This window comes from Ailuropoda melanoleuca, chromosome 3, assembly GCF_002007445.2.
Source record: "Ailuropoda melanoleuca isolate Jingjing chromosome 3, ASM200744v2, whole genome shotgun sequence".
In the NCBI taxonomy this organism is placed as follows: Eukaryota; Metazoa; Chordata; class Mammalia; order Carnivora; family Ursidae; genus Ailuropoda; species Ailuropoda melanoleuca.
In genome coordinates, this window is record NC_048220.1 from 73,289,443 (window position 1) to 73,299,941 (window position 10,499).

Consider the following 10,499-nt stretch of genomic DNA (forward strand, 5'->3'; position numbering starts at 1 on the left):
GATATATTTATGTTTAGAAGAAATTGCAGTTATATTTTCTTTAGTAATACTAATCATAAATCATTAAGAAAGACATATATCTATGAACATGGATGATATTAATTTTTAAAAAAGAAAACATAAACATTTAATACTACAATCCCACAAGAAAGCTAACCCAGTAGGCAGTGAAAAATGTATGCTAGCGTAAAATTTACTGGACAGTATCAAGTTAAGCTTTTCACTGATAAGTAATTATTATTATAACTTATTCAAAATACTGTGAACTCTATAAAGGATATCTATGACAGAAATATCACATTAGGTATAGTGAAGATATAGTAGGATTTATATATATATCAAGAAATGCTTTAAACTAGAAGAAATTATTCTACAGCAAATGAATAGTTAGGATAATATTTCTAAAACTTTTCTTTTCTACTCAAGATCTGATTTTGATGCCAGGGAACAGTCTTCAATGTTGTGATTTTATAGATTATATGTAATCACAATGTCATCATCATGACAAAATGCCAGCTTTACTGAATAGAGAAACAGCCATGCTGCCTGTCTTGATAGTCCCGTCATTCCTACAATTTAACCACTACCGTTTCTTAACAAAGTAGATGATGACGGTTATTAAAATTTAGATTTATAGAACTACAAGGAACATCAAGATGTCATTTGTTCCAGCAGCCTGTAACTAGGCCGATTAATGTCAAATGCACCCAAAAGCTCAATGCAATCAGAAGCAGAAAATAAGCCGTAACAGGTGGAATTATAGTGGTGAATGAGTGAAGGTATACTATATACCTTCATAGTAATCTTTTTACAATTTATTGGGAGTTGGTAGACGTCTAGTGTGAGGTTGAGGGAGGTAGCAGGCTGCTATTAATTAGTAAGATAATTTACTTATAAATACAAATAAGAGCTTTAATCAACACACCTCAAGTCAGTAGACATAAATAAAAGCAAAACCTTAAAAAACCCTTACATTTCTACTTTAGAACTTGTGAAAGTTCTCAGAGCATGTTCCTAAATGACAAGGATGAAGATTTTATACTCTACAAAAGGAGTAAGAAAATAGAGAATTTCTTAAGTGAGTATCAGAGAAAAATTCACAAAATCAAAGTGTCTTCTTTGATTGAAGAGAAGATACAAAGATCTCCATACTTCAGCTTATCAGAAGAGAGGAAAACTTGTTAGACTAGAAAGAGAAAAGAATACCAAAGAACTATAAGAAGTAAAACTTTTGAGGCGGTGGCGAAACAAAGGTAGACTTTTTAAAATAAATTTTAAAATGGGCATTAAAAATACAGCCAATGGAGGGACTTCCACTTCCAGATAAGATGTAATAATAGCAGAGACCAGATTTAACTTCTACTTGAAACACTCGGAAAAAAAAAAAAAAGAAGGAAAAACATATGAAGAAAAAAAAGTTTCCAGACACTGGATTTTAGGTAATAAAAAAAAGTAGTCTTTAAGAGACGGGAAGTGAACTAGGTGAGCACTTACTGCCTTGAGAAAGTTTTCAAGTGATGGTGTGGGAAGGCTGGGGCAGGATGTGAAATGCATAGAAAACCCGGCAGACTCTGAGTTGAAGAGACAAAACTGAAGGTCCAAGGACACCAAAATGGCTAGAGTGTATAGAGCAGAATACTAGAGAGGAGAAAGCTGCACAAAGTTGATGTGCAGAGGTTCCCTCCAGTTTTCAGCAGAGTATAGATGGCACGTTCATACGAAGAAACCACCCTAGGCCACAGAAAGATTCATATGAAGGGATTAGAGAGACTGTGGCCAATAATCAGAAAAGAAGGTAAAATAACAAAGTTTTCAGACATTAAAAACAAGAAAGGAAAACAAAACTGAAATAATTTAATACCAGAACCCCTGTATACATGTTAAAAGAAGTCCTTCGGGCAAATGGAAAATGACACCATGTGGAAATAATGACTTATACCAAGGAATAAAGAGCACCGGAAGTGAAGAGATGTAGTTTAAGACTGATAAAATATATATGTGATTTTTAAAATTATTTGTCTCTTTAAAAGGTAAAAGAAAGGGGTGGGTAATCAGAAGGGGGAATGAAGCATGAGAGACTTTGGACTCTGAGAAACAAACTGAGGGCTTCGGGAGGTGTGGGGGAATGGGATAGGCTGGTGGTGGGTAGTAAGGAGGGTACATATTGCATGGTGCACTGGGTGTTATACACAAGTAATGAATCGTGGAACTTTACGTCAAAAACCAGGGATGTACTGTATGGTGACTAACATAATATAATAAAAATATATTATTATAAAAAAAAGAAAGGGGTAAGAAATCATCTATGAAAAAAATTAAAAAAAATAAAAGGTAAACTGTTTAAACAAAAATTTAAAAGTATTGTGCTATTCATAAGTTATGTAAAGGTAAAGTGTATGACAGTAGTGCAAAGGGCAGGTAAAGAGAAATTGAAATAAATAAATAAATAAATAAATAACTGGGAGTATATTATTGTAAATATTTTATATGTGAAATGATATACTTGCCTTATATGTGAAGTGATATGTCAAAGGTAGAATATTACAATGACTTGTAAGTCCTAGAGCAACCTCTAAAATAGCAACCAAAAAAGAGCCAATAAAGGAGATAAAGAGGAATCATAAAAACGTTCCATTAATCCAAAAGAAGGCAGAAAAGGGGAACAAACGGAGCAAACAAATATGGGTAGGACAAAAAGAAAACATGTAACAAGGTGATGACGGAGACCAAACTATATTAATAATTACATTAAATGGAGATAGGGTAAATGTTCTAATTAAAAGGAAAAGATGTTCAGGTGGGATATAAAAAAGCAAGAACCAATTAAACTGCCAACAAGAAAAACACTTCAAATATAAATGCTAATAGGCTGAAAGTAAAAAATTGAAAATGATATATTTACACTAATCAAAAGAAAGCTAGAATGACTACATTAATAACAGGGCAAGTGGACTTCAGAGCAAAGAACATTATCTGAGATAAAGAAGGTTATTTCCTACTGATAAAGGGGTAAATTCACCAAAAGGACTTAAGAATCCTAGAAATTATGCACTTAAAAACAATGTAAAAATGCATGAAACAAAAACATATAACTGCAAGGAAAACTAGGCATAACAACAATTATACTCAGATTTTAATATCTGTCTCTCAACTGATAGAATAGATAGAAAATCATAGTGGTATGGTAGACTCGAACAACACTATCAACAAATTTCACCTAATTGACATTTACAGAACTTTCCACCAACAACAGAAGACTACACATCTTTCAGGGTGCACACGGAACACTTATCAAGATAGACCAGATCCTGAGCCATGGAAAAAGTCTCAATTTTAAAAGGATTCAAGTCATACAAAGTACATTCCCTGATCCCAAGGGAATTAAATTAGAAATCAATAACAAAGATATCTAGAAAATCTCCAAATATGTAAAAATCAAATAACACATCTTAAATAACCCATGGATCAAAAATAAAATCAAAAGGAAAATTAGAAAGTATTGTAAACTGAGTGAAAACAAAAACAAAACATCAGAATTTGTAGGATGCTAGTAAAAAGAAACACTTAGGGGAAAACTTATAACCAGACTATATTAAAAAGAAGAAAGTTCTCAAATCAGTGACTTCAATTTCTACCTTAAGAAATTAAAAAGTGAAGAACATATTAAATTCAAAACAAATAGAATAAAAGAAATAATAAAGACCAGAGAGGAAATTCATGAAATAGAAACAGGAAAACAATAGAGAAAATTAATGAAACCAAAATGGAGTTCTTTTTTTTTTTTAAGATTTTATTTATTTATTTGAGAGAGAAAGAGCGATCACAAGCAGCAGCGAGGGGTAGAGAGAGAGGCTGACTCCCTGTTGAGCAGGGAGCCGGATGCAGGACTCGATCCCAGAACCCTGGGATCATGACCTGAGGTGAAGGCAGATCCTTAACCGACTGAGCCACCCAGGGGCCCCAAAATGGAGTTCTTTGAGAAGATAAAGTTGGTAAACCTCTAGTAAGCCCAGAAGAAAAAGAGATGAAACACATATCGCCAATATCTGAAATGTGAAAGGTGGTAGCATTACTAATTCTATAGATACTTAAAGGATAAAGTTATATATAACCTTATGCTGACAAATTTGGCCATATGGATAAAATGGACAAAATCCCTCTAAAACAAATTACAAAACATCTTTCAAGAGGTAATAGGTAACCTAAACAACCTATGTCTATTAAAGAAATTGAATTTGTAGTTAAAAATGTCCCCACAAACTCAGGCCCAATGACTTCAGTAGTGAATTCTACTAAGCATATAAGAGAGAACTAATACCGATTCTACACAAATTCTTTCACAAAATTAAAGATAAGGGAACACAGGGGCGCCTGGATGACTCAGTTGGTTAAGCGCCTGCCTCAGCTCAGGTCATGGTCCCAAGGTCCTGGGATCAAGCCCCACATCAGGCTCCTTGCTTGGTAGGGAGCCTGCTTCTCCCTCTGCCTCTGCCTGCTGCTCCCCCTGCCTGTGCTCTCTCTCTCTCTCTCTCTCTCTGTCAAATAAATAAATAACATCATTAAAAAAAAAAAAGGGAATACATCCCAAACTCACTCTATGACGACAGCATTACTCATCATTTATCCGAATTTCACCATAGCAACTATCAAAAGTTATCTCGTATTCTTGTGGATAAGATAAGTAAGTGTGGGATAAATGACAGGGTTAGTACAATTAGTACAGTTGAAGCAGTATGGTCTTTTTTGATGAATGACTATGGCAAAATAGTGATTGAATAACAGATTAATGTCAACATAGAGTGTTTTAATAAAGCTGAGAACATGTAGTGGCATAGGGTATCAAAAATCCCATGAGCTTAAAGCAATAATATAACACTTTCCAGCTCAAGGAAGAATAGAGGTGGATTTTCCTCTTCAGGAGGCTTTTCTGGAAAGTTTTCCTTTAAATAGTGAACTCAGGGATCCAGTTCCTCCCACTTTCTAGTTCTCTCAGAGTTCTTCACTTGCAGCAAGTCAACTGGGGAGAGACTGCAAATGTTCATACTGCATGTTTCTGGCCAGCACTGAAATGTATCATATGGTATTTCTGCCTACACCCCACAAGAACTCAGTCCTATGCTCTACGTGGATACAAGGAGGGCTCAGTATGTGGTCGTGCTGTATGTCCAGGAGGAAAATAAAACAATTTGGTGAATACTATCTGTCCTATATGTTATGAACACTTCATATAACATCATCAGGATGCACAAGCTAAAATGCTAATCCATTATCTAATAAGAAGACATAGATTTTTTTAAAATTCTACACATCAATTTAAAACTGTAAAATAGGAAAGACTTAACATTAGCAAGTTAAAATATGCATCAAATTGTATATGAATTTTAAGAGACATGAAATCCAGGTTAATATTTTCTTTCTCTACTTCCCAACATTCAGACTATCTTGAAATATTGTACTCAACCCTAGTTGTTATACCAAAAGAACAAATGACTAATGAGTGCAGGCCCAAGGATAATGTAAGTACCATCGAAAGAAAGATAGAGGTTTGTCACATGAACATTAGTTGAAAGAACTATGAAAGTTGATCCTGAAGGAAAGATACAGGGTTAACAACAGAGTTGTCATAAAATATTTTAGTGGGGATATCATTTGAAACAGAGATCAGACTTATTCTTTATGGTTCTTGAGATTAGCACAAGGACCTTGAAAATAGAAGAAAATATGGGCTCAAAATAAAGGAAAATCTTTATAAATAATTAGAGCAGTGGTTCTCAAAATGTCATCCAGGATCTCCAGGGGAAATCTGAAACCTTTTCAAAGGGTCTTCAAATTCAAAATTATATTCAAAATGATATAAGGGTGTTATTTGCCTTTTAGATTCTTGCTTTCTCACGAGCCTACAAGTGATGTTTTGTAGGCCACTTGACATGTCATATCACAAAAGGAAGACATAAGAACCTCTTATTAAGCCAGACATAAAAAGAGATTTGAAAAAGGGTAAAACCATTCCATTCTTCTCACCATAATTTTTGAAAATATATTTTTCCAGCCTTATTGAGGTATGATTGACAAACAAAAATTCTATATATTTATGGTATACAATATGATATTTTGATATACGTATACATTGTGAAATAATTACCACAGTCAAGTAATTAACATATCTGTCACCTTTCACATCGTTATCTGTGTGTGGGTGTGGGTGTGTGTGTGTATGAGGAAAACACTTGAGATCTACTCTGTTCGCAAATTTCTAGTATATATTATTATTAACTATAGTCACTGTGCTGTATATTAGATCTCCAGAATTTGCTCCTCTTACAACTGAAAGTGTGTACTCTTTGACTAACATCTCCCTTTCCCCCCCACCTCCCAGGTCCTGATAATGTCCAGCCTACTTTCTGTTACATGAATTCAACTATTTGTTTGTTTTGTTTTCGGATTCCACATACAGGTGAGGTCATGAGATAGTTGTCTTTCTGTGTCTGGCTTATAATTATTGAATCTTAAAAATATTTATGTTAGGGGCACCTGGGTGGCTTAGTGGTTAAGCATCTGCCTTTGGCTCAGGGCATGATCCCGGCATTCTGGGATCAAGCCCCACATCAGGCTCCTCCGCTGGGAGCCTGCTTCTTCCTCTCCCACTCCCCTGCTTGCGTTCCCTCTCTCACTGGCTGTCTCTCTCTATCAACTAAATAAATAAAATCTTCAAAATAAAATAAAATAAAATAAAATGAATCATTAAATTGGTTCATTTTAATTTCTAATATGATAAACATCAATAGATATATCCCACGTAAACAAAAGCTCTTTGCAATTTTAATAAGTGCTAAGAGTATAAATGGGTCCTGAGACAAAATAGTTTAAGACCCGTAGAATTAGAGCTTCACAAAATGGGATAGACTAAAGTCTGAAGCCACTGAAGCCCATTCCAAATCTGAAGTAGAACGATGCTAAAAATCTGTAATCATCCATTAATTTAATAGAATACTGACACGAACATAAACTTAGTTAAAATTTGTTTCATCAAACATCTATTTTGGGTCAGAACCATACTTAGAATTCTGTTGTCTTCTCACTAGACCACTTTCATTCCTTCCCCTGAACCTATTCCCATAGTTTAGGAGTAATGTTTACCTCCAGGTTTTGGCAAGCAAATAAATGGACCGTGTTGTATTTTAACTGGAACCTTTCATGAGTTCACTGCCTAAGATATTTGTTGGTTGTAACTACCTTCCTTTCTTAGTACTCCTTGACTGAATAGACAAAAGATTTCTCACGCTTCTGATATACTGTTTACCTAGATTCTTGTTTTCTTTATGTGTCTAAGGCATTCAAAGTACGTGTTAGCAGAGAAAGAGTCAGTTCTGGGATGTGGGTGGAAAGTGAGAAAGGAAGAATGAAGCCAGAGGAGGATACTATATGCTTTGGAGTGAAATGAGTCATAAAACACTAAGTCATACACAATTGTGCACTAACAAATGCTTCCCCAAATAATGTACCTGAATATAAAAGGAATATTGAACAAATGCCACATGAGACTTACCAAAGTCATAAATCAACAGGTATGGCATGCTATAAACATGAAGCTATGGTAAGCATACATTTTAATTGGTTACTATAATGTATGTGCCATAATATTTAAGCATCATAGTTGGTATCAAAGCTTTGGAATCATTTATGCATACTTTTATAATGTCCATGGTTCAGAAACTTATACCTGTATTTCCTTGTCAAAAAAGAAAAAAAAAAGTCAAGAGTAAAGGCAAACATCCTAAGATAAAATTCAACCAGTAAAATAGAAATTGTTCATGAGGGCTACTTGGAATGACACACGACAATAGAGGGTGATCCGGAAGATGGTTTCCCATCATCCAATAGGTACGAATCTGTGGCTGTCCTAAATGTAAATACTAGAGAAGATCTTAATCGTCCCCCCAACATTTTTGCAGTTATTATCTAAATATTTAAAGAGAAGGGAACCTAATTATTATGATTTCTGGTTCTTATGTAATAGGTATAGAAACGTTGTCTTTCTTTGAATTCTAGAAAAGTAAAGGCCAGTATACCACTTCAGATGTTTTGAATAGAATACACCTAGTCAGAATAATATAAAGCTGGCATTGTCATACAATTTTCACCTCACATGAAGGGTGTATGGAACTTCCTTGCACTGTTCTTGCAAGTTTTCTATATAGTTTTGCAGTGAGACAATATTTATAAAAATAAGACTTATTACTTTTCATAAAACTCTCCAATGCTTTCCGTCATACTTAGTGTAAAATACTGTTCTTCCCATGGCCTACAGGGCCTATATGTTTTAGCTCCTGCCTACCTCCAACATTAGTTCATAACACTTTACCCCTTGCTAAATATGCTTGAGTCATAAGGTTCTCCTATTCCCTTCACATAACAAACTCTTCTCTGCCTTGTGGCCCTTGTACTTGCTATTCTCTCTGCCTAGAATGTTACTTTCCAGGATCTTGTAAAACTGATGTTTTTGCAGCATTCAATCTCAGAATAAATGTCATATCATGAAGGCTTTTTCTGTTGGATTGAAATAATCATCATACATGCACACAAATACACATTCTGTATCACCTTGTCCTGATTACTTTCCTTATATCATTTATCACAATTCACAAATATTTCCTTTAACCTGTTAATATTAATATCCTAAACCAGAGGAGTTTTGTATTTCCTGTTCTAGCCTAATAAGGGGTCCACAAACATTTGTTGAGTGAATCAATTCAAAAGAAAGCCACAAAAGAGTTATCATTGTAATAATCATCAAAATAGCTACCTTTCAGCTTAACAGCAACATGTTAAGTCATTTATGTGCATTACTGTGTCCTTACCTTACCTACTACATCTTTACCTTACCTACCACTGTATCCATACGTTTCCTCTCAGAGTAGGCTGTGAAGCTTCTGCCACGGCTCTCAATGAACCCTATCTTCTGGTATTTATGCCATTATGTCATCCCCTTCCCCTGTCTGCACTGGCTAGAATTAATGACTTGTCTCCGACAAATAATATATGCCAAAAGTGGTGGGGGTGAGATGATAAAAAAGGAAATTTGCTGGAGTGAAACCTGGTGTATACAAACTTGACCAAATTATCAAGGTTAACAGTACTGGCAATACATGATATCATGTATCCATGATATGATGGAATGGAAAGGGCAAATCACTTCTGCGTTATCTTTCCCATAATGCAAAACTTCAGTGTAATCATGAAAAAATATCAAACGAACACAAATTTAGGGGCATTCTACAAAAAAACCACCAGTTCTTCTAAAAAATGTCAAGACCATGCAACACAAGAGAAGAATGATCACAGATCAAGGAGACTAAGGAGACATGACAACTAAGCACACTGTGACATCCTGGATTAGGTCCTAAAACAGAACCTGGGTGGAAAAACTGGTGACATCTGAATAAAGTTATAGTTTAACTTTTTAAAAAAGTGATGAGATGGGTGCCTGGGTGGCTCAGTCGGTTAAGCATCAGACTCTTGGTTTCGGGTCAGGTCATGATCTCAGGGTCATGAAAGTGTGGGCTCTGCACTCAGCAGGGAGTCCACTTGAGATTCTCTCCCTCTCCCTCTCCTCCTCATTTTGCCCATGCTCTCTCACTCTCTCTCCAAAATAAATAAATAAATAAATAAAATCTTTAAATTAAAAAAAAAGTGATAAGGTGTCACCTTTCAGCCAGACCCACCATCTTCCAGTAATTTCACCAAAATGACCAACACAAAGGAAAAGAGGAGAGGTACCTGTTGTATGTTCTCTAGGCATTTTAGAAAACATTCAGTTGTTTCTTTGGCCACACATACGAACCTACAAGAAAGGTGGTATTGTAGACCTCAAGGGAATGGGACTGTTCAAGAAGAAACACCCCACAAATGCTACCATGCCAAACTCTACAACCTTACCCAGCGTGCTGTTGGCATTGCTGTAAACAAGTTAAAGGCAAGATTCTTGCCAACAGAATTAATGTACATATTGAGCATATTAAGCACTTGAAGAGATAAGGTAGCTTCCTGAAGCATATGAAGGACAATGATCAGAAAAAGAAGGAAGCCAAAGAGAAAGGTATTTGGGTCCAACGGGAGTGCCAACCTGCTCCACTCCGAGCAGCACACTTGGTGAGAACCAATGGAAAGGAGCCTGAGCTGCTGGAACCCATTTCCTATGAATTCATGGCATAATAAGTGTAGGAAAATAAAAGATCTCAAGACTATAAAAAAAAAATTGATGCGATGTCAATTCTGAGACTAGGCTATAGAAGGCTATTTTGGCTGCACTTACCCTGTGGCTCTTCTAGCTTGCTGCTCTGATGAAGCAAGGGCTATGATGTGAGCCCACATGGGTAAGGAACTGAGAGCTGCCTCTGGTCAAAAGCTAGTGAGCCGCTGAGGCCGATGGTCCAACATTCCTTGAAAAACTGAATCCTACCAACAACCGAAATGATGGGTAGGTGATGCCACTCAACAGC

The 10,499-nt window shown here is 35.7% G+C and overlaps 1 pseudogene; it reads left to right on the forward strand.

The window, feature by feature from the left end:
• Window positions 1–9,742: 9,742 nt before the first annotated feature.
• LOC109490792 lies at window positions 9,743–10,212 on the forward strand (annotated as a pseudogene).
• The last annotated feature ends 287 nt before the right edge of the window (window positions 10,213–10,499 follow it).